General features: G+C 36.3%; 1 long non-coding RNA gene and 1 pseudogene across 4 annotated transcripts in view; both read right to left on the reverse strand.

The window, feature by feature from the left end:
• Positions 1-25,471, reverse strand: part of LOC309623718 — a 929,788-nt gene that overhangs the window by 285,581 nt on the left and 618,736 nt on the right. For all 3 annotated transcript variants that reach the window (XR_014241493.1, XR_014241494.1, XR_014241495.1), the window contains exon 13: positions 13,352-13,506. This is a non-coding gene — a long non-coding RNA (uncharacterized lncRNA). The remainder of the gene's footprint in view (positions 1-13,351; positions 13,507-25,471) is intronic.
• On the reverse strand, positions 4,905-9,757 carry LOC309623711 (serine/threonine-protein kinase MARK2 pseudogene; annotated as a pseudogene). The gene has a single exon. The product of its transcript is annotated as a serine/threonine-protein kinase MARK2 pseudogene (transcript).

A 25,471-nucleotide genomic window follows, 5' to 3' on the forward strand; every position in this document is an offset into this window, starting at 1 on the left:
ATTGAAAATTATTTGCAGGCTATGATATCTACAATTACTAATCATTCTTAGGTATAGTGTTCTATAGAGATTTTTTTTTTAACATAGAGATTTTCTGAGACTTGACCAGTTTCTCAAGTGTCCCTCCAGGATAAAAAATAGTAATAAAAATAAAATTAAACATTTAATCTGTTTTAAAATTTAAAAATCATTTAAAGTGAATAAGGAGCCATAGAGTATTATTTATTAAGACTGTGAGATAGCAACATTTTAGATTTAAGTACACAGAACATAATAATCCTTTGAGAAAACAAACAAAAATTTAATAGAAATGTACCATACATATGTTCAAATTAGGAAGTTTTAATTGACATGTGGTGTGGGTTTTTTTCTTCATGCCTATTATTAGATTTAATATATTTTACAGTTCAAAAGATTGAATCTCTTTGTATTATTATGGTTTGACAGTAAACCTGGATTTTCAAGCACATGGGTGACAGTAATGCAACTGGAAAGTTTCAGAGATAATAATACAGACCCATGTAGAGGGTGTAATTGTCCCAGGGGGGTAAGAGACATAGGTGTACTTGCTTATTCATAGACTGGTGACAGTTTACTATGATGCTAATCCTTACTTGTTTGAATGAATTAAATATATTTAAAATGAATGGTCATGAAGGCTGAAACATTTGACGCTAACATCCTAGCAACATTTCTTAGTTTCCTGTTGGTACCGAAGTACAAAATGCTAGGAAATATCAGTGACGTTTATTGAAGCGATTTCCTTTTTCTGTACTTGTGGGTTGATACTTCCAATCAAGTGTTGCTGATTAGATTCTGAAAGCATGTAATTGATTTTCAAACTCTTTACATCCTGGTTGCTATGTTTAAACAGCCACATGAGAAACATTTCCTGAGTCTAGGTAGATTGCTTTTTGTTTTACATGAGCAATAGCTTAAAAGGTGAGTTGACATTTAAAGAAATAAATATTCAAGCACGAGGTACATTTGAAAGTCATTAAGATTAATAAAGGTTTACAATAACATATTATCCTTAAGTGTTGACACAAATACTATGCTGTATTTATCTGACACTAATCTGTCTAACATATGAAGAATGGAAGCAATGATTTGATTTTGACCCAAATAATGATGTCATCATAACCTTTGCAAGAATGAATTAAAGCATATTCTAACCTTTTCATTATTTCACATTTTCACTACCAGAAAATCATTACTCAAAAGGGAAAGGAATGATTTTGCAACGGGGTCTTGCTTAGGGTTATATTTCAATTCCTCATAATGAAACATAAAGGACAGGAAAAAGAAGGTGAGGACATTCTATCAAATCACTACTCGCAGTTTTTCATAGGTAATACTCAGTATAGTTTAAGACTTAACCAAGAGAACAACCCATTATGTCTCAGCAGCAAATCTGTCAATATGCTGATGGAGCAGAGGCATAATATATGTTATTTGAATATTGCAACAGGTAACTTTTATTTGTAAAATGCAAGGAAGATTTTACTTTAAGGGAAAAACTTCACAACCTAAGGATTTAATTAAAAAATATCAAGTGAACAAAAATTCTGAAAGCCTGTGAACATTAAACTAGATGAAAATTACAAACTTTTAATATGAAAAATTAAGTAGATCATCCCTTGATTTGTTGAGCATAATAAAGCTTATTGAAACTAATCAAATGACATTTTTTCTTAGGAAGGTCTTTCTGATATATAGCATTGGAAACTTACTTCATTGTTCATGATCATTAAGGCTTAATTTAATTTAATTCTATTTATTTTAATATTCAAACCTTTATTAGCTTCTGACACCGGTCAACCCCACTCCTGGGAGCAGTTCCCTCCTATACTTGTAAGATCATTTAATATGTACTTCGTAAGGAAGTCTGCATTTAGACTCAGGTTTGTTTGCTTGATTAATTTGGTGAACTTAAAGACATTGCTTAGTCAAAATTCAAACAACACATGGATTCTAAATTGCTCCAAGGTAAATTCTCAATTCTATACAATTTGCTGATTTTTAAAGGGGGGAAAAAAAAGATTTTCTAACTTTTCTCCAATTGTTTCCAAGGACAATTGACAATTTAATGCTATCATTTACATGTAGGCCAAAACATGATTTGTTCCTGTCTCCTTTTCATTTAATTCAACTTAAAAAAAAAAAATGTATTGATGGCCCACAATGAGCCAGGTTTTATTTCACTTTCCAAAGATACTTTAGTGAATCAAACAACGATGCCTGCCTTTGTGGAGCTTATATTCTAGAAGCGATGGGGCAGCAGATAATGATAAACATGGACACATAAATGATATTTTACATTAAAAGGCCATGAGCCTTATGGAATGAAAGAACAAGGAAAGGGTTTTCAATTGTAGGCGGGGCCTGGGGGTGGATTCTACTTTTACTTAGGCTGGTATGGGTAGACCTCCTTTTGGTGATAGTTGAGCCAAAAATTTGAAGAAGTGAGGGACTTCACCCATGAAGCTATTTGGGGAAAATTGACCCATTCAGAGTCAGAGCAAAATCCTAAATGTGGAACTTGTCTGGTATGTTTGGAGAAAGCTATGAAGCTAGTGTCACCGGAGAAGCAGAAGGTGAACCGGAGCTCCTGCTGCATCTCAGTGATGTGAGATGTCTGAGAACTAAGGGAGGGGTAATCATGTGGGGCTTTTAAGTCATTTTGAAGAGTTTGGTTTATATTCAGAGTGAAATGGGAGCTAATTTAGAAAGACTGAACTTCTGTTTGTTAATGACAATTCTGGCTACCATATAGAGAAGTTGTGGGAGAGGAACTGGGGTCAAATCAGGTCACCTAATGATGAGGCACTTCCTGTAATTCAGACAGGGAGTGACAGAAAATATAGCCAATCCAAATAAGTACATCTATTTCAGGAAACACCCTGAAGCATCTTTGAATAGGACACTATCTAGTTTACACACCAGTCACATCCGATATTCAAAGGATTTTATCAAGTTATCACTTTAAGTTAAGTTTGGGAACACACATTCACTCCTCTTCTGTGGAGAATGGCTTTTGGCAAGATATTTTTAGTGCCATAACCACATTTCAGTGTGAATTCTTTGGTGTGCAGATTATATAAAATGCTTTGACGTATACTATATCAGTACACAGTAAAATCAAAGAGGAGAACTAAGCAGGGCTTAATTCATAGGCCTAGTGTTGCAAACTTCTTTCCCTTTGTCCCTCTGAAATCTGCTTCTCAGAGTTAGACACAATAGGTTGAGCAACAAGCAAGGATTAGGTATGGTTCACATATGATTCCAGAGTTGGTTTATAATCTTGAATGAGAATTGAAGAGTCAAAACCCCTTTACTACAATTCCTTTTCATGTGACTCTTGGGCATGCCATGTTTAAGAGGTACTGTGTCCCACATCCCTTTAGAAATACTAAGTATTTATCTAACTGCCATTCTCCTAGCTCTTTCTAGTCATGGTTCCAAACTGAGCCATGATTTTGAACCATCATTCAACATTTTAACGAGTATGTATTTATGTATCTAGTAGGTTTGGCCAGCCTGGCATTTTCATATGGATTCCCACATATACAGTTTAGGAAGATTACACACATTAAAATGGTTCTTTCTTCCAAAAGTCCCTGTTATATTTACTATAGAGAAAAAAAATTGGATGATCATTTTAACCCTTGCTAATGTTTTTTACAAGATTACAAAAAGTTTTATCTAATAAATAACATAAAATATAGATAAATTTTACAAAATATATACAGAGGTTGTATTAATAATTAATAATTAGTAAATAATTAATAACCAATACAAAACCAATCAGGGGGTTGCTGCTCAGATACACAATTATGAGGATAAAAACAGAACCAAAACAAACATCACTGGAATACAGACCCCCCTCAGCTCCACCACTAACTAATAATAGGGATTGTCCTTAAGGACCTCCTGCCTCCCTCTTGCTGTCAGAATCCATTGTTAGCGACACCCTTTCTCTCTCATCCCTCCACACGTGTACAAAACTCCCAGTACAACTGTATTTAGCTGTGTTCTTTCTCATATCAGGTAAAAAGTAATATGCAAATAAACATGTAATCAAAGAGGTGAGTTATTTGTCAAATCTTGTGAGTTGCAAGGTCTTCTTAGTATGAAAGCTAAGGAGAAATTCAATGTTTATATTAGAAAAAAATGAATTTAATTATGAAATGTAATCAGCACTCATATTCTGTGTGCCTGCTCCTTGAAAAAAGTTTTGCTAAGTCATGCCTTCAATTTCAAGACCTTACAGTTCATTGGAATGAGGAACTATGAATAGATATGTGCACATCACTAACTCCAGTATAAGACACTGGGAGAGAAGAGCTGGAAGGTAGCACTATAATGCCCTAGGTTGCACTAGACATTAGATCTTTACCCATAGGATACCCATTTCATTTTCCTAAATGGCTCTCTATAAACCTAGTGAAATGAATGATTTGCCAGATATTGTAAAGAGGGTAGAACTACAGGATTTTATAGTGTAGGTTCAAACTCTTTGCCTGACTCTCATAGTTTATAAGCTAGTCTCTTGCAGCCTTAACACAATGATGTTAAAAGCAAAGCAGCTACAAATTCCCTACCGTCCTGTGCCCCCGTATCTCCAACCAGGAGTCGCTGAGAGGACAGAGCAAAGCGTCACCCTGCTGAATAGCAATTACTGCTTCTGTAATACCTATAATAACTGGCCCTAGTTTATAAAATTGAAACAAATTGCTTACAAGTAATTATTCTCAAGCAACATAAATAGTTTAAAGCTATTGCATCTGAAAAGTTAATTACCCTGAGTGCAACTCAGCATAATTTTCTTTTATAAAATATTTTATATTAAAAACCAGGCTGTTCACTAATGTCAGACAAAGGATTGTTCCCTTTGTGACAAGTTCACTTTTAATTTGCTTTTATTAATTATTTACTGATCCTATTCATAAAGAAAAACTGGAAATATATTACATAGCCTTTTATTTTTGGACATTGAGATATATTTAGAACTAAAGAGGAAATGAAGGAAGTAAATGTTCTTGTAATTCTTCACTCTCTGGCCGCTTCTATTCCAGAGACAGGAACAGCCCCCAAGACCACACTGTGAATTAGTCTGAGAATATCAACTGGGCTCAGAAACTTCCTCTCCCCCGCCCTCCAGCAAAACACATTTTATAACCAATCTTAACGAGCTGCAGTCTAGTGACTGTCAGTGGTCATACCAACAAAGCTGACAAATTAATTTACCTTAAAGCATAGTTAAGTGGTAATAGCAGTGCTGTTTTCTCAGAGAATGTTTGCATGTCAGTAGGGACTCCAGGTTACCCCAAAGGAATTGACAATTAATAGTGAAGCTATACAAATGGCACTGATCAGAAATACGTATACAAATGGGACAGTATTAAGGTATATATATTTTTTCTACATATATTTGCTCCTACAATTTCAATTAGATAATGGTTTTCTGTTTTCTTTCTCAGTGGACATTTGTTGTAGGAAAGCAGAAAAAAGCAGCTTAAAGCCAAAGACTTTTCCAGTATTTTATAAAATCTGAAATTGAATAAAGAGGTAGGTGTTCCACATTAGAAATAAAGAGGATGATAACTTTGGGAAAGACAAGCCAACAATTGGCTGGTTTTCCCCAAGGATCAAAGCAGGTTGGAAGAACCTGAGGATTGTGAGAGTCATGAGCTGACCTCCACCTGTTTGTGGGGAGGAGGCTGGGGGTGAGCTCGGGCTTATGGAAAAGGATGGAACTGAGCAATGTGGACGCTGGATCCCCACCCAGGAGCATCTGTATTGACCTAGTTCCTGAGCACGGCCCAGAAGCAACAGAGCTAATGGGAATGTGTCCTATAATACCTTGGGGCCATGTAAACATGTAAAGCACTGCGTTGTGCTGGAGTGGAAGTGTGCGCCCCAGTAACTGAGTTTAAATTGTACTTCTCCCATTCCTAGTAACTCTATTTGTGCATCCACACTCCAATCTCTCAGCTTCTGTCTTTCTAGGTGTCTCCTTGAGCACTATACATCACAGCAGATGCAAAGCAGGGTGTGATACATCTTTCTGGAGCATCAAGTTTTTTTTGTTTTTTTTTAAAAGTATTTATTTATCTATTTATGGCTGTGTTGGGTCTTAGTTTCTGTGCTAGGGCTTTCTCTAGTTGTGGCAAGCGGGGGCCACTCTTCATCGCGGTGCGCGGGCCTCTCACTGTCGCGGCCTCTCTTGTTGCGGAGCACAGGCTCCAGATGCACAGGCTCAGTAATTGTGGCTCACGGGCCCAGCTGCTCCGCGGCACATGGGATCTTCCCAGACCAGGGCTCGAACCCGTGTCCCCTGCATTGGCGGGCAGATTCTCAACCACTGCGCCACCAGGGAAGCCCGAGCATCAAGTTTATTAACTAGAATTGGAAGAACCAAGGAGTCCTTGGAACAAGAACTATCCCCCTCCCCCACCAACACGGAAGACAGAAGAGTGGGGGAGGGGAGACGTGACCCAGGAATGACAGTCCAGTCTCTGAAGTTTCACCCAGGTGGGGGTTGAGGGGCAGACCTGCAGCCACGGTGGCCTCGCTTTCGGTCGCCCGGGCTGCTCCGGACCATCCTCTGAGCTGGCCAGGGTCTTGGATACGATGCTTCTGAAGGCCGCGCAGAGAACACCCTCATCTTCCACTGGACCGGGCCCCAGGGAGCGCGGCGGCCTGACCTTCCTGCCTCGGTCATGCATGGGGTTCACATGGGCTCACTTTATTATGACGCCTCTTGCTGGGCAGCTTGCAACAAAGATGTTTCAAAACAAAGTTCCAGATTCTCCTAGCCACCCCTTGCTTTTTCTGGCTGTGGCCAGAGGGAGTGGATGAGGACACACTCTCAGGCTGCCCAGTGTGGGAGGACCCTCCAGTGTTGGACACACCCGGGGGGCAGCTGGTTCCCTCTGGGGCTCCAATCCTGCTGCTGGTGGAGGGGGATGTCCCAGTGCCACACTGGGGGGCTGGGCTGGGGGTGGCAGTCCTCGCCTCCAGGCTGGGTGGGGGACAGGCAGACTCACCGGTCTTCTGCCCCGCCTGCTGGTCTTCCTGCAGCTGCACGTTTTCTCCCTGGTAGAGCCACCTGCTTTTCAGGGGGGACACCACAGGGCTTTGAGAAGGCTCAAGTTCACTGCCGCTGAGGTCCCCGCGACAGAAGGGCCTCACAGTTACGATGGAGGCCCCTACCTGGGGTTTCTTGGCGCTCACACTGCCTGTTCCAGCATCCTGGATCTGGTCGCAAGTCAAGCCCGGAGTCGTCACCGTTGTCACCTTCAGGTCCTCTTCACAGGGTGGCTGGAGTGGCTCCTTCTGGCCCATGTTTAACCAAGCATGACTCATGAGGTCAGGTAAGGTGCCTCTGTCACTGGGGTTGAGGGCAATCATTTTTTGTAATAGATCCCTTATCTCCAAAGACAGATAAGGTGGGATGTGGTATTTCCCTTGTAGGACTTGCTTCCGCAGCTCCTGGTAGTCTTTTCCCACAAAGGGATGGCACCCAGTTACCATGGTGTAGAGCACTACTCCCAGGCTCCACACGTCCACCGCAGGGCCGCTGTAGCTCTGCCCCAGGAAGATTTCCGGGGCACAGTAAGGGGGTGTGCCGCAGATTGTGTCCATTTGTCCAGAGTCATCACACTTGTTGCTGAGGCCAAAGTCTGTAAGTTTGATATTCATCTTGGAATCAAAGAGGAGGTTCAGTGGCTTCAGGTCCCGATGCACGATGCCCCTCTGGTGGCAGTACTGCAGGGCGGAGAGCAGCTGCTGGAACGGGCCTCGGGCCTCCACCTCTGTCATACGGCCATGGATCTTCAAATAGTGGTACATGTCCCCCCCACTGAGGTACTCCATCACCAGAATAAATGCCTCCTCTGTGTTAATCGCCCCCAGCAGTTTTACAATATTGGGGTGATTCAGGAGCTTCATACCGCACACTTCCCGGAAAAGTGCCTGGACACTTGCGACGCTCTGACGCCTTTTCTTAATCACCTTGAGAGCCACCTGTGTCCCGGTCAGAATGTGCCGCGCCAACTTCACTTTACCGAAGGTGCCTTCACCAATGGTGCGGAGGATCTCAAAGCCATCAATATGAGCCTTCTTGTCAGCAGGGTTGGCTGTGAGGCCCTGCATCATGGTGACCTGCTAACTACACTGACTGACAGCACTACCTAGCAACGCTAACTACGCTAACTAACAATGCTAACTGTACTAACAGTGCTAAGTGTGCTGTCTCTACTAACAGTGCTAACTACGCTAACTGTACCAACAGTGCTAACTAGCACTAACTACACTAACTATGCTAATCAAGTATTAACTACACCAGCTATGCTAACTATACCAACAGTACTGACTATGCTAACTGTACTAATCTAGCAATACTAACTAAAATTAAGATACAAATGAGAAAAAGAAGAAAGGAAGAAAAGAAAGCAGAAGAAATGGAAAAGAAACACCAAAAAATTGAGAAGAAAAAATTTAAAACTAAAAGAAATGATAAAGAGAGAAAAATGAGAAAAAGGCAAAGAAGAAAGAAAAATGAGAAAGATAAAAAAGAGTAGAGAAAAGAGAAAAATAAATCAACAAAATGGCAGAAACAAGGAAAAAACAAGCTAACTGTAGGTCCAAGGCCGTCAGGTCACCAAAAGCAGCTTCCTGGGCTCTAAGGACCAAAAACCTGGGCCCAGCTGCCCCTGTTACAGGGCTCTGTGAAGTACATCACAGTGGTGCACTCTGAGGTCAGAGCAAGAAATGGACGCATCACAGCTGGGGGTAAACCACAGGGGTTTTCTCACTTCTTGAGTTCAAGGCCCCTTTACACTTAGGAAAAAGGATCCCAAAGAAATTTTTCTTTACGTGTGTTATTAGATATTGGTATTCACTTTGTTATAAATTAAAATCTGTAGGATACTTCCAGTGGCCTTTTTATTTCTAGTTTGAAAATCTGTAATAATTTTAAAGACCTCATAATGTCTACACTTGAAATATTCATTTCCTTTTCCTTAAATTCTGGTCTCAAAATAATGTTACAACTTAACTGACTTCACGATACTATACAAAATGTTCTGCTGCATAAGACACGATAAGGTACATTATGAAAGTTCTATGAAGCTGAGAGAAGATTTGCCAGGAAGGTCATGAGCAGATTTCTCATCAGGAGCCTCGGAGGCCAGATGGCATGGCTCAATGTACTTCAAGTGTTGAAGGAAAGAATCCGTCAACCAAGAATCTTATATCTAGCAAAACTTTCCTTCGAAAATGAGGGAGAAATCAAGACATTCCCAGTTAATCAAGAGTTGAGAGAGTTCTTAACCACCAGACCCGCCTGCCACAGGGAGTTCTTCAGGTTGGAGTCAAGGACACTGCACAGTAGCTCAAAGCCGTATGAAGAAATAAAGACCTCTGGCAAAAGTAGATAGACGGGCGATGAGAAAAGCTAATCCTGTTGTAACTTTGGTTTGTAGCTCCACTTTTTGTTTTCTATTTGATTTAAGAGACTAATATATAATAAAACACACCACACACATAGAAATCAAAAAAAAAAATCTATACCTAAAGCTATTACTAGAATTTAAAAATTTCACACATCTTATTAATATATACACTTGATGAAAAAAGCGTTGAAAATTAGCATCAATATTGATATAACTATTTAGGAATTTAGATTACATGTTCCCCTATGTAATTCAATTAATATTTGGGAGAAAATTAGGAGATAAAAATTCTTTGAAATCTTAACATTTCATTATAAAAAATAACCTTAATAATTACATAAATGAAGTAGAACTTTGGTGTGTAGATTTCTATCTACATATACATGGAAAATTATGAAATATATACAAACATGTACACACAGAATGGCCTTTACATATTCTATGAAAAATTCGTTCCCACCAACTAATGTATCACGGAAAAAAATTTCCAGAGGAGATATAGATAGATAGATAGATAGATAGACAGACAGACATGGATATATGTATCTATGTTTGCCTCTATAGACCCTTACGAGTAGTTGACATTATGGATGGTTCTACTAATTGACTCTTCTCAAATTTCTCCATGTAAGTTTGAGATAAACATGTAGGACAGCTTTCTTACCATGTGGGTAGTAAATGGGAGTAACAAGGACTATTGAAGGAGAACACAGCACATTGCTGCATTAGTCTACTGAATATACTAAAAGGAGAAATTGAACCATCCCCATGTCAATCCTTGGGGATTAAGCAGAAGAACAAGGTGTTTACGTTACTCAAGTTTCAAACAAGCGAACAAACACCTCAGCACTTCCAGGTAACTACATTTCCACAAAAACTCCTATGAACATGCCAATAAGTCCAGAGCATCAAGAACTATGGCTAAAGAGGCCTTATGAGGTACTCAAAGACCTCACTTAGCCTAGAGTAAGTGGTTATACAGACTAATCCTTCTGTAACCCAAGTGAGGGGTGGAGAAGAAGCACTTCCTCATAGCATAGGGCAGTGGTGATGGACAGAGAATATGCAAGGAATGAACTCTTAATACTGGTATCTTGTAGGCACACAGAGTATATAGATCATAGGAACAATGAGAAAAGAAACCTTTAGTTCCTTTAATTGGCTGAATTCATTAGAGGCTAGTATGGTTTAGACAAAAAAAAAAAAAAAAAAAGAGGCTCTTTCTAGCACAAGAGTTGGAAGATTGGTGGCCTATTTCAGTAGTTCTTATATAATCCAAACTCAGGTGAACAAGTGTTAGAGACAATATACTTTTATTATTATCAATCTTTGTAGGAGAGGCATAAACCCAGTCTGATTATATTTGAAAAAAAACTACTGTGATAATACTTCCCTTCCATGTGTTGGAGTATAATCTGCCGTAATATATTTGGAGAAAATCTGGAATTTATCATATTCACAGTGAAAAAAAGAACAATCTGCCAGGGATTGGGGAGGGGAGGAGGGAAGGATGAACAGCTAGAGCAGACAGGATTTTTAGGGCAGTAAAACTATTCCACATGATGTGGTGGTAATGGTGGGTACATAACATCATGCCTTTGACAAAACCCACAGAACTGTAGATCACAAAGAATGTGAGCCCTTAAAATAACTGACTTTATTTTATAACAATGTATCAATGTAGGTTCAATTTTAACGTGCTTACCACACCAAGGCAAGATGTTAATAATGAGGGCAAGGGAAGGAGTGGGAGGGGGAGTATATGGGAACTCTGAACATTCTGCTCAAGTTTTCTGCAAGCTCAAAACTATTCTAAAAATAAATTCCAATAATTCAAAAAATGTAAAGGGAATACGAAAGGCATATTAAGTTAATACTAAACTAAAAACTTTGGAGTAGGCATATTAATTTCAACAAGGCTGATTTAAGAATCAGCTTGGGACACCTGGAAACAAAGGGCAGGGTTAGCCCCTACAGCCAGTGCTGCTTTACAAGATTTGGACTAAACACATAACTGAGTCTTTTGCTCCATGTGGGAGTGAAGAAAAGTGTAGGAGGGGCCTTGCCTCCAGCCTTACAGTGAGCTCCCTGAGGGGTTGTTCTCTATCTTGTTTCACACTGAGACTGTTTATTGGTGACATTCTTTCTGGGTCAAAACCATTCCAGTGGGGGTAAGCTGAGACGAAGTGAGAGAGTGTCATTGACATATAGACACTACCAAATGTAAAATAGATAGCTGGTGGGAAGCAGCCGCATAGCACAGGGAGATCAGCTCGGTGCTTTGTGACCACCTAGAGGGGTGGGATGGGGAGGGTGGGAGGGAGGGAGATGCAAGAGGGAAGAGAAATGGGAACATATTGTATATGTATAACTGATTCACTTTGTTATAAAGCAGAAGCTAACACACTATTGTAAGGCAATTATACTTCAATAAAGATGTTTAAAAAAAAAAAAAGATGTTAAAAAAAAAATTTTTTTAATTAAAAATACCAAGGAAAAGGTGGGACATTACATATTAATAAAAGTATCAATTCTCCAAAAAGACATAAAACTCCTAAAGTTGTGGAATCTGACATCAAGCTTTCAATATATGTGAAGCAAAAACTGATAGATCAAGTAGGTACAGAATCAGTAAGGATAGACTTGACCTGGACAGTAATAGCAATCAAACTAATATAATTGGCATTTATAGAATACTCCACTCAACAACAATAAAATATACATTTTTCTCAAGCTCATGTGGATCACAGAGAAGAGTCTCAAGAGGAATTTTAAAAAGCAATTATATAGAAATAAAAATTTAAAAAAAATTGTAGATACAGAGAAAGCAGTGCTGAGAGGAAAATTAAGTGCATATATTCAGAAAGAAGAAAGATCTATAATCAGTAATCTGAGCTCCACCTCAGGAAACTAGAGAATGAAGAACAATTTAATATTAGTGTAAGCAGAAAGTAAAAAGAAATAATACATATGTGAGCATAAGTTATTGAAACTGAAAACTTTAGTAGAGAAAATCAATGAAACCAAAAACTTCTTTGAAAAGACCAGCAAAACTGATAAACCTCTAGCCAGGTTAACAGAAAAAGAAAAGAAAAGAAAAAATAATTACCAATATCAGAAATTAAAGAGACGTCATCCTGACCTGTTTCATGAATGTTAAAAAGGCAGTAAAGAACAACAAGCAGAACTCTATAATTTAGATGAAACAGAATGATTTCTTCACAGACACAAATGCTTAAAACTTACACAAGGAGAGACAGGTCATCTGATCAGGCCCATATCTATTAAAAAAAAATTGTATCAATAATCAAAAACCTTCCAAAAAAGAAACCTTCAGTTCAGATAGTCACCGGTGAATTTTACCAAATCAAAAGAAATGGTGCCAATTACCACATTCCCTTCCAGAAAACAGAAGCTGAGGAAACTCATTCTATGAGGTCAGCATTACCATAATACCAAAACCAGACACAAGCATTACGTGAAATAAAAATATTTATATATCATGTTAAGAAGTTGAAAACTTTCTCACTAAAATCCAGAAAAAACGAAAGATATTCTCTTTTACTCTTCCTACTCTCCGTTTTACTGAGATTTTTAGCTAGTACATTAAAACAAGAAAGAAAAAAAAAGAGAAAGTATTTGGCTTGGAAAGGATTAAATAAAGCTGTCTATACTTGCAGAAGACATGATTGTCTCTGCAGAAAAATACAATTTTGGAAAATTATGGAAATAACAAAGGACTATAACAAGGTCACAGGATTCATGGTTTAGTATATATTCTTGTGTATATGCTATACATACATATATATGTATTTTGTATATATACCGTACATATAAATATAAACACACATACATTTAATAAGTCAATGAAATTTGAAATTAAAACATACCATGTTGGGCTTCCCTGGTGGTGCAGTGGTTGAGAATCTGCCTGCCAATGCAGGGGACACGGGTTCGAGCCCTGGTCTGGGAAGATCCCACGTGCCGCGGAGCAACTGGGCCCGTGAGCCACAACTACTGAGCCTGCGCGTCTGGAGCCTGTGCCCTGCAACAAGAGAGGCCGCGATAGTGAGAGGCCCGCGCACCGCGATGAAGAGTGGCCCCCGCTTGCCGCAACTAGAGAAAGCCCTCGCACAGAAACAAAAACCCACCACAGCCAAAAATAAATAAAATAAATAAATAAAATAAATTTCTAGTTAATATTAAAAACAAAAAAAAACATACCATGTATATTGTACCATAAAGATGAAGTACTTAAATATAAATCTAACAAAATATGTATAGGAACTATATGTGCAAAACTATAAAATGCTGATAAAAGAAACCAAAGATTAAATAAATCAAGAGTTATTCTGTGTATACTGACTGGAAAAATCAATATTATTAAGATGTTTATTCTTCTTAACTGTATCTATATATTCCATGCAATTCCAATCAAAATTCCAGTGAGCTATTTTCTTGATATTGACACACTAATATCAAGTTAATGTGGAAAGGAGAAAGACCTAAAATTGCCAAAACAATAATAGAAGATTAACAGCATAGCTGTAGTGCTAACAATTCCTGATTTCAAGAATTACTATAAAGCTACAGTAATCAAGAGAGCATGATATTGGCTCAAGAATAGACACATAGATCAATTAAACCATATAAACAGCCCAGAAGGAGATGCACAGAAATGCAGTCAACTGGTATTTCACAAGGGACAAAGACAATCAAGAGAGAAATAGATGAATGGATAAACAAAATGTGGTACATTCAAACAGTGCAATATTATTCAATGAAGAAAAATAAATGAACTAAAATGCCATGAAAGGATATGGATGAATATTAAATGTATAGGGTAAAATGAAAGAAGCCAGTAGCAAAAGTCTACATACTGAATTATTCCACTTATATGACATCTGGAAATGACAGAACCTATAGGCATGGTAAATCAGTAATGGCCAGTAGATTAAAGAAGGGCTAGAAATGATGATGAAACACAGGGAATATGTTCAGCGTTTCAAAACAATGCTGTATACTTTCATTGCAGATACATGACACTAAGCATTTGTAAAATTCCATAGAGCTTTACAGCTCAAATAGTAAATATTAATATAAACAAATTTAAAAAAATCATTTAAGAGGTCAGGGGAATCCAGGATGGGTGCAGAATGTAACTCGGGGCTGGGTATATGGGAACTCTCTGTATTACCCTTTCAATTTTTCTATAAATCTAAAATCTTTTCTAAAAACAAAAACTTATTTTTAAAAAATTCTGCAAGACACAAATAGAATACATTCAAAGAAAGTCACATCATAGTCAAACATCATAAATGAAAATAATATTTAACCAGAAAATAAAAAGATACATTATATTCTGGCACAACAATAAGAAGAATGAGAGCTAACATCATCAGAAACAAGTGAAGCCAGAGATAATAAAATCATATATTTAATGAAATTATAGGAAAAATGTGTAACCCCCAAATTTTATATCTACTAATAATTTTGTCCCAAAATTAAGGTTAAATAATGAAATTTTCAAATAAACAAGAACAGGCAGAATTTGTTGCTAGCTGAACCAGACTGCAAGGAATACTGTTGATAGCGCTTCAGATAAGACAAAGAAAACCAAACCAAACCAAAACAAACAAACAAAAATGAGCACAAATTTACTGATGTACGTATCTGCAGGAAGAAATGAAGATCACCGGAAAGGGAAATTGTGAATTTAACTATAAAATAATATTTATAAAATATATTAAATAGTTACTAACTCTTTAAAGAAAAAACTACACTGCGGATACATAACACATAATAGAAGGAGAATGAGTGACAACTAAAGTACAAAGGACAAAACAACAATACATGGTATTTTACTTACAATAATGGCTAATGGGCATAATTTAAGTCACTTTGAAAAGTGAAAGATTAAAAAGCTGAATTTAGAAAATAACCAGTAATAACACAAAGCAACATACATTTAAAACATTGACAGAATTAACAGGAGCTACAGAAAAATATACAATGAACCACAGCTATTTCAAATAGGATTTTCTCATAATTAAAAACAAAAAAATCAGTAATGCTATAAAAGCTTTATTTTTTATTGAAGTAAAATTGATGTATACCATTATAAAAGTTTCCGGTGTGCAACACTGTAATTCAATACACAACGGGATCATCATCAAAAGTGTAGTTATCATCCATCACCACAGAGTCGATCCCTTTTACCCATTTTGCCCACCTCTCAACCCCTTCTCCTCTGCTATATCTGTTCTAGATATAAAAGTTTTAAACTATATTATTATCTAACTTACCTAACAGAAATTTATAGAATACTACATCTGGCAGCTAAAATACATAGTCTTTGGGGCTATAAAACAAGTCTCAATAAGTCACAAAGGATCATATGTTCTGTGAACATACATAAATGAATAAGTGTTTTCGCGAAGAATAATGAGATAATCTTATGTGTTTGAGAATTAGCAGTACGTGTCTAAATTAACACTTCTTTAAAAAAATGCAATGGGAATTTAAAATATATTATTGACAGTATGGAAATAGAAATTTCCCTTATCAAAACTTATATGATTGAGGCAAAACAGTCTTTGGATATACTTTATCATTTAAATATGAAAGTTTAAAAAATCAATAAGCTAAGCCTCCATCTCAAGATTCTAAAAAGGAAAAAGGAAAATTTAAAACCCAGAGGAAGAAGAAGGATAAAAAGTAGAATGATGAGAACAAAGATCAAAGATATAAAATAGAGAAAAATAACAAAGCCATAAGCTTTAATCTTTGAAAGTTTAATAAAATTGATAAACTCTGTAGTAGTAGAATAATACCCCCTCCCAAGTTGTAAAAGTGTTATTTCCCAGAACCTGGGAATATGTTCCCTTACATGGCAAAGAGACATTGCAGATGCAGTTAAGTTAGGATCTCCATAGCGTTTCCTGAATTACCCTGGTGAGCCAGTGTAATCACAAAGGTCCTTATTTTGAAAAAGAGTAGACGAGGGAAGCAGAAGTGTCGGAGTCAGAAAAGGAGATGTGACAGTGGAAGCAAAGTGAGAATGATTTCATTTCAGGCTGTAAGTATGGAAGGGGGCCAGTAGCTGAGGATTGGGGAGAGCCTCTAGAAGCTGAGAAAGGCAAGAAAATGGATTCCCAGAATGTGCAGAAGGAATGGGGTCCTGTAAACATTTTAACTGTAGCTTAGTTGGACCTATTTTGAACTGTGATCTCCAGAACTGTAAAATAATAAATTTGTGGTGTTTTAAGTCACTAAGATTGTGTTAATTTGTTACAGCAGCAACAGGAAACTAAGAGAAACCCTTAGCAAGACTGATAAAAAAATGTAAAGTACACACAAATTAACGTTAACTGAAAGCAATATAGTGGTGCCAATACACATATTTTCAAATTAAAGGAGAATAAGAGAATAGTGTATTTCCTTCTTGATTTTCAATACTGTATTTAGCAGAAACCAACTTTATTTATTAGCATAAGGACATAGGGGCGACAATGAAAAACAACAATCATAAGGAGAAAAAAGAAAAGAAAACAAAATGTACTATTTAATTGATTGTAAATGGATTAAAAAATCATCCATTTTTAATTTGCTGTTTGTTAACTTTTTTTTTTTTAACATCTTTATTGGAGTATAATTCCTTTACAGTGTTGTGTTAGTTTCTGCTGTATATCAAAGTGAATCAGCTATACATATACATATAGCCCCAGATGCCCTCCCTCTTGCCTCTCCCTTCCCCCGTCCCTATCCCACCCCTCTAGGTGGTCACAAAGCACGGAGCTGATCTCCCTGTGCTTGAGTATCCTTTTAAAACAGCAAGATGTCCGGATCCTAATATCAATAAAACAAATTAGGACAATAAATGACTCCATTAAAATAAATCTGTTGCCCATAAATTTTCTAGCAATTAATATAAATCAACTTTATTATAAATTGTATAGTACACTCCTGCCAAATTGAGAACTATATATTTTATTTCCATCTGTATTTTGAAGTGTGAATACTAGAAAATTAGCTTTAATAAAAGCTCAATTAATCTAAGTAATAATGCCTAAATATCTCTTGGTGTGAAGGGTCTTGAAACACATGATTTTCCATCCCAATGCCAGTTTTGTCTAATCATCTTATGGGCAAAATTTATGTCATATTTTTGCTTTGAAAAATCTATTTGGAACAAAGAAAATTATAGTTAGGCAACAAGTCCTGTATTGTTGAAAATTAGCAACTGTTATCACAACAACAACAATAAAATGTACTTTGACTCCAATGTAATTATGTACTTAATTTTTCTCTTTTTTAATTTTCAAGAACCATTTTTTATTAAACCCATATAAGAAAATTTACTTATCGGTGTTATTTATATTTAATTTACAAGAAGACTGAAGCAACAGTTATGTCACTATTATATATTGCTTAAATTTTTTCACTGATTTTATGTTAGAGTTATTTGGAAAGTTTATAGTCCTTAAATTTCGATTAATGTCCTCACATTTTGTTGCATGTGTGCTCAGTTCTCCCAAAAATTATTTGAACTTGACCACTCTGAATATAAAGCTGGCATTCAAGTCAATCAAAAAATTACTTATGTCTTTGGTGAAATGTCTATTTACGTCTTCCGCCCATTTTTTAATTGGATTGTTTGTTTTTTTTGATATTGAGCTGCACGAGCTGTTTGTATATTTAGGAGATTGATCCTTTATCTATTGTTTCACTGGCAAATATTTTCTCCCATTCTGAGGGTTGTCTTTTCATCTTATTTATGGTTTCCTTTGCTGTGCAAAAGCTTTTAAGTTTAATTAGGTCCCAGAAGACATACAGATGGCCAAGAGGCACACAAAAAGATGCTCAACATCACTAATTATTAGAGAAATGCAAGTCAAAACTACAGTGAGGTGATACCTCACACCGGTCAGAATGGCCATTATCAAAAAATCTAGAAACAATAAATGCTGGAAAGGGTGTGGTGAAAAGGGAACCCTCCTGCACTGTTGGTGGGAATGTACGTTGATACAACTATGGAGAACAGTGTGGAGGTTCCTTAAAAAACTAAAACTACAACTACCATATGACCCAGCAATCCCACTACTGGGCATATACCCTGAGAAAAGCATAATTCAAAAAAGAGACATGTACCACAGTGTTCACTGCAGCACTATTTACAATAACCAGGACATAGAACTAACCTAGATGGATAAAGAAGATGTGGCACCTATATACAATGGAATATTACTCAGTCATAAAAAGAAACGAAACTGAGTTATTTGTAGTGAGGTGGATGGACCTAGAGTCTGTCATACAGAGTGAAGTAAGTCAGAAAAAGAAAAACAAATACGTATGCTAACGCATATATATGGAATAGATTCCATATATGCAATCTAAAAAAAAAAAAAATGGTACTGATGAACCTAGTGGCAGGGCAGGAATAAAGATGTAGACATAGAGAATGGACTTGAGGATATTGGGTGGGAAGGGAAAGCTGGGGCGAACTGAGAGTAGCATTGACATACATACATTACCAAATGTAAAACAGTTAGCTAGCGGGAAGAAGCAGCACAGCACAGGGAGATCAGCTCGGTGCTTTGCGATGACCTAGAGGGGTGGGATAGGGAGGATGGGAGGGAGGCTCAAGAGGGATATGGGGATATATGTATGCATATGGCTGATTCACTTTGTTGTACAGCAGAAACTAACACAGTATTGTGAAGCAAGTATACTCCAATAAAGATCTATTTAAAAATTACTTAGGATTTAAGTGAAATTCATTAAGACTAAGTACTTAATGAAAATTAGCAAGGTCTTTTATCTCTCTTTAGAAACAAATACCCATTTTTACCTTTACTTGATATATCTGAAGTAACATATATAGATTTGCCTTTGAATATTACATTTCTTCCATCTGGTCCACTACTATTTTGGAAAGCTTGGTCCTTTCTGAGTGAGAAACATAAGATTTGAAATGATTAAGGTCCATTTATAACATTACTATTTGCTTAAATTTTATATCATTATCTGTCATTATTGAGTAGAATGCATCACCCCTGAAGGAGGCATATGAGTCTAACGATAAAAATATAAGGATGAGGCATATATTTAGGTCATGGATAACTCAGCAGGTAATGAAGAACGGAGTAGGCATTTAAAATCCCCTACATCTGAAAATCTTGTAAGCCAAAAGATGATTCTTAAACTACAGAAAATGTTATGTGTTTATCTAATTGCTGGATATTGTTTCTTGTTTTCTTTCATAAAGATGCATGGTACTGCTATTGGGGAAATTAAATTTACTTAGACCGCATGAAATCGTAAAATAAAACAGTACTAATTATTACTAATACTAATACTATGAGAAGAAGAAGGAGAAGAAGGAGAGGAAGAGGGGAAAATTCAATTGTAATAATTTCCATTTTTAAGTATTTTATGTCCCAAGCTCTCTGCTATGTGGTATATGTGAATTAACTTATTAAATCATCTCACCAGACTTGTGGGTAAGTACTACACTATATAAGATTCTTTTGCCTGAAAAAAATAGAAAATCCCAATTCAGTAAGAAAAATTTATTACCTCATATAGCAAAGACTCTAAAGGTCAGGCACCCCCAGGGTTGTTTAATTCAGTGGCTGAATGATGTCATCAAGAACCCAGCTTTTTGCGTTATTTTCTGACCTGCCCTCCTCAGCACCTTTGTTCTCAGCCTTCCTCCCTTCATGAGAGTAAAATGGTTATGACTCTGTGTGTAAACATGAGAACGTGTAGTAGAAAATGTGGGTAACTCTTCTTGTGTGAGTTTTCTTTTTTAAAGGGGAAACTTTCCCCAGACTCTTTCCAGCAGACTTCTCCAAATGTAAATGAAGATGAATACAAATTTAACCATGATTAAAATATATTTTTTATCTTTAGGGTAGGATCAAAGTTTCATAATCATCCCTAGATCTATCACTGGCAAAGAGAAAAAGATTTTAATGATCAGCTTAGAGTACGCAGGATTTAACAGTGAGTCCTATGGGAGAGAATTAAAAACATGAACAAAATAACCAAGTAGGGAGATTGAAAGTGAGGTAGGCAACCACTTATGTCTGCTACAGATATTATCTTTACTTTCTATATAATCAAACAAGGGATAAAAGAAATGGTGAGATTAACATTATTGGGACAGGAAGTTGCAGAATATGAATTCAATGACACGTTGAAGGGTTGGAGAGATTTAGTAGCTTGTTCCAATAAGACAATGCACAGTAATGTGTTAGAGGAGGAAAAAATCAAAGAAAGACATTTCTCTGGACTTAAGAAGGTGATGTCTGTGCCAGAATTCATATCATTAAGTTATTTTCTGGACCAGACATTTATTTCAGAGATCTAACTAATATTTTTACTGTCTTTTTTTTTTTTTTTTCTATTTGAGGTAAGAGATTCTAGAGCATATTTGAATGTTGATGTGATGATCCAATACACAGGAAGAGATTAATGAAACAGAGAAAATCAAGTAACGGCAGGAGAAACTTCTTTCATAAGTCACTAGTAGAGGATAACAAGAATAATTACTGAGAGATTTAAAAGAAAGAAAGCCCTTCCAATGTTTGAGAAGAATGAGAAAACATGGATATACTCAGTAAAGTCTGGAAAATTATTCATAGAAGACAATGCAGCCAGGGTTTTAGTTCACATCCTCATTATTATCCTCAATTTTTAATTTTTCATCTTTATTCACCTCTTTATTCTTCACATGTTTCTCCTCATATACTAACTATTAATGTTCAAGTTCCTGATAAAAATTAAAATACTATTCTGGGGAAAATGTTACTAGAAATCTTTATACACTTACACAAACCTTAGAACTCAAGCACATCATAATGAAAACATGAACTAAGACAAATATATAGTGCTTGAATGGCATCAAATTTTATTGTGTTAAACTGTGTAAAACTTTCCTATAAAAAAATGTAAAGGTTTATATTAAGAAGTCAGAGTGCCATTGTACTTTAATCAGGCGCTCATCTAAATGGAAATGAGCAAGACTAATTTTGTAGAATTTAGATGCTGAGCTGAACCAAACTTATTATAAAAGAACTGGTGAACCTATCACAGCAAAGGTAAGTAACTATCTTATAAAGTAAATTCATCTATAATGCAATAAAAAGATGTATTAAATCCAAGGATGAGAGATTTGTTGCTGCCCTTGAACATACATTCAAATAGCTTTAAAAAAATCTGCCTGAAGGCCCCCCCAGGTGTGTGGTTAGACCAGGAGTATAGGGGGGAACTGAAGCCTTAAAGCCCACTTAAAGCCAACAAAAGATCAGAAAGAAAAATTAAGGAAACAATCCTATTTACCATCACATCAAAAGAAATAAAATACCTAAGAACAAACTTACCTAAGGAGACAAAAGAACTGTACTCTGAACACCATAAGATGCTGATTAAAGAAATTAAACATGACACAAACAGTTGGAATGATATACCATGTTCTTGGACTGGAAGAATCAATATTGTTAAAATGATCATATAACCCAAGACAATCCACAGATTCGACGCAATCCCTATCAAATGACCAATGGCATTTTTCACAGAACTAGAACAAAAAAATTTTTAATTTGTATGAAAACACAAAGACCCCTATTAGCCACACCAACTTTAAGAAAGAAAAACCGAGCTGGAGGTAACAGACTTCCTGACTTCAGACCATACTACAAAGTTACAGTCATGAAAACAACATAGTACTGGCACAAAACAGAAATATAGATCAATGGAACAGGAAAGAGAGCCCCGAAGTAGACCCAACCACCTATGGTCAATTAATCTATGACAACAAAGGCAAGAATATGCAGTAGAGAAAAGACAGCCTCTTCAATACGTGGTGCTGGGAAAACTGGACAGCTACATGTAAAAGAATGAAATTGAACATTCTTTAACATCATACGCAAAAATAATCTTAAAATGAGTTAAAGACCTAAATGTAAGAATGGATACTATAAAACTCCTAGAGGAAAACATAGGCAGAAGACACTTTGACATAAACTGTAGCAAAATCTTTTTGGAACCACCTCCTAGAGCAATGAAAATGGAAACAAAAATTAACAAATGGGACTTAGTTAAACTGAAAATCTTTTGCACAGCAAAGGAAACCATAAACAAAACGAAAAGAGCCTACAGAATGGGAAAAAAATATTTGCAAACGATGGAACCCATGAGGGATTAAACTCTAAAATATACAAACAGCTCACACAGCTCAATATAAAAAGAAAAACTCAATGAAAAAAATTGCAGAAGATCTAAATAGACATTTCTCCCAAGAAGACATAGAGATGGCCAACAGGCACATGAAAGGATGCTCAAATCGCTAATTATTAGAGAAAGGTAAATCAAAACTACAATGAGGAACCACCTCGCACCAGTGAGAATGGCCATAATCAAAAGGTCTACAAACAATACATGCTGGAGAGGGTGTGGAGAAAAGGGAACCCTCTTACACGGTTGGTGGGAATGTAAAATGGTACAGCCACTATGCAGAACAGTATGGAGGTTCCTTAAACAACTAAAAATAGAACTACCATATGATCCAGCAATCCCACTTCTGGGCACATATCTGGAGAAAACCATAATTCAAAAAGATGCATGCACCCCAGTGTTCACTGCAGCACTATTTACAATAGCCAGGACATGGAAGCAGCCTGAATATCTATCGACAGATGAATGGACAAAGAAGATGTGGTATATATATATATATATATATATATATATATATATATATATATATATATATAAATAAATAAAACGGAACACTACTCAGACATGAAAAAGATGAAATAATGCCATTTTCAGCAACATGGATGGAACTAGAGTTAATCATACTAAGTAAAGTTAAGTCAGACAGAGAAAGACAAATACCATATGATATCACTAGAGTGTGGAACTTAAAAAAAGAAAAAATGATACACATGAACTTATTTACCAAACAGAAACCAACTCACAGATAAAGAAAACAAACTTATGGTTACCAAAGGGGAAAACAAACTTATGGTTACCAAAGGGGAAATGTGGGGGGGAGGAATAAATTATGAAGTTGGGAGTAACATATACATACTACTATATATAAAATAGATAAACAACAAGGACCTATGTATAGTACAAAGAACGATACTCAATATTTTGTAATAAACTGTATTACCAAAAAAATGTTACTCTGCTACACTTGTAACTCACACAACACTGTAAATTAACTATACTCCAATAAAAAAAAACTGCCTGAAATTAAAAATAGTAATAATACTTTAAAAAAATCTGTAGCCATGATTCTTTATGAAATGTAAAAAGTGACCAATATTTTTGTATCATTGTTAATTACATATATATTTTTTGCTCTATTTCTTTGATGTGATTTGGAAACTTCAGACAAGGATATTCATCCCCTCAATGCTTAGTCTAATGTATAAATAGACCTACTATAATCAATCTTTCAGGTAACATAAACATACAGGTCTACTCGTGTATAATTAATTTTCAAAAATAACACTTTCTAAATACAGACATAGAGGAAATATTTACAGGGAATTTTCATTATAAAGAAAAACTCAAATTACAATTTTAAACAGACCACTGAGCAAATCATTTTGAAATACTTGATCAGGTATTTAGAGGTTACTATAACAATAATCAGATCTTCCTCAAATACAGTAGTATATATGTCTCTATATATCTATACATATATATATATATATATATATATATTATATTAAAAAACTTTAAAGTAATTTTTCCCACCCCAATGGATAGTGTATATCTCCAACCCAGTTAAATCTTACCCTCTTTCAACAAAAATTAAACAAAAAAATGTTTGTGGTTTCTAACACCTTGTCTTCAACACAAAACAACAACCAAAAAAACAGAAACAAAACAAAAAATAAAAGCAATGTACCTACTAGTTATGTCAGGGTCATTAAAACCCCAGGGAGTCCAAAACCCCAAGGGGCACGTCTGGATGGAAGCTGCCTCCCTTTGCCGGAAGCTCCAAATTACAAAAATATCAGTTGCAAAGATTTTCCTTGACTGCTGGAAGATTTGAGCATTGTAAATTAGACCACAGAGTTCCAATAAACCTTAACTGGAAAAAAAATGTCTAGCACACTCTAGTGAATCTTGGTCTCTATTTTGATGATTCATCTAGTGAGTCATATTCCTGGAAAGATTCTCTAGGGTCCCACAAAGGCTCATGCTTATTGTCCAAGGCTAGAACTCTTATGCACAGTCACATCCAGTCTCTGTTTTGAGGGTCTGCCACTGTGCCTGGGTGGCTGGTGCTGCAAAGACTCAAAACATAACCACAGAGGAATAATCTAGACAAACCAACAGGTCCTGGAGATATTTCTGGATCTCAAATAAAGATGCCCTCTTGCTTCCTCGTGAGTTCCCCTCTGAGGTCTTTGGAGCCTTTAATGTGAGCGGACTTCATTCTGGACAATCTATAAAGAGGTTCTAATCATGTTTTTCGTCCAAAGAGAAGATACCAGGTTCATAATCTGTGATAACATCATCCCCTCCTCTCAAGGAGTATCTGCAACAGGATGCAACACTATCTGTTCTAGCTATTGCCACCACTGTTGTAACTTTTTCTGGGGCAAAAAGATCCCTAATCCCTTTCAGTCAGCATCACTGAGAAGGGGCCAGGCCATGGAAAAGTCTGAAAAAGAATGGTAATCCAAAAGATAGTTTGCATTTTCTCCTAGACACAAAAATACTAGTGACTTCTCTACCAATTGATACAGGAATACTTCTTCCTGTCTTCTAAGTATTCCACTATACTTGAATAAATCAAGCTCCCTGACTCTTAATTAGGGGCCCAGGGAATAACACCCTGTACTTCCCATTCTATAATAATGGTTTTGACATTTTTATTTCTATCTCTTTTCCATAGTCTACAAGCTTTAAGAGGAAGCACACAATGTACCTTATATTTACCATAATAATTTCATTGTATAGCACAGTGCCTGACCTGATATAGT

Source organism: Balaenoptera borealis (genome assembly GCF_965194805.1).
Source record: "Balaenoptera borealis genome assembly, chromosome: 2".
Taxonomy (NCBI): Eukaryota; Metazoa; Chordata; class Mammalia; order Artiodactyla; family Balaenopteridae; genus Balaenoptera; species Balaenoptera borealis.